Genomic DNA, 287 nt, shown 5'->3' with positions numbered 1-287 from the left:
CAGTCCCACTGCGTGGCACCTTGGGCAAGTGTCTTCTACTATAGCCTCGTGCCGACCAAAGCTATGTGAGTGGATTTGGTAAACGGAAACTGAAAGAAGCCCATCGTATATATATGTGCACATATATATATATAGGTTTGTGTGTCTGTGTTTGTCCCCCCAGCTTGACAACCGATGCTGGTGTGTTTACATCCCCATGACTTAGCAGTTCAGCAAAAGAGACCAATAGAATAAGTACTAGGCTTACAAAGAATAAGTCCTGGGTTCGATTTGCTAACTAAAGACAG

General features: G+C 43.9%; 2 protein-coding genes across 3 annotated transcripts in view; one reads left to right on the top strand and one right to left on the bottom strand.

The window, feature by feature from the left end:
• Nucleotides 1-287, top strand: part of LOC106867230 (serine/threonine-protein kinase TBK1) — a 258,492-nt gene that overhangs the window by 106,064 nt on the left and 152,141 nt on the right. The gene's annotated exons all lie outside the window — the stretch shown is intronic.
• LOC106873834 (serine/threonine-protein phosphatase 4 regulatory subunit 1) overlaps nt 1-287 on the bottom strand; it is a 49,386-nt gene that overhangs the window by 19,707 nt on the left and 29,392 nt on the right. The gene's annotated exons all lie outside the window — the stretch shown is intronic.

The sequence above is a fragment of the Octopus bimaculoides genome, chromosome 1, assembly GCF_001194135.2.
Source record: "Octopus bimaculoides isolate UCB-OBI-ISO-001 chromosome 1, ASM119413v2, whole genome shotgun sequence".
NCBI classification, from domain to species: Eukaryota; Metazoa; Mollusca; class Cephalopoda; order Octopoda; family Octopodidae; genus Octopus; species Octopus bimaculoides.
Note: the sequence above shows the minus strand (reverse complement) of the source record. Positions and strands in the feature narration are given on the sequence as shown.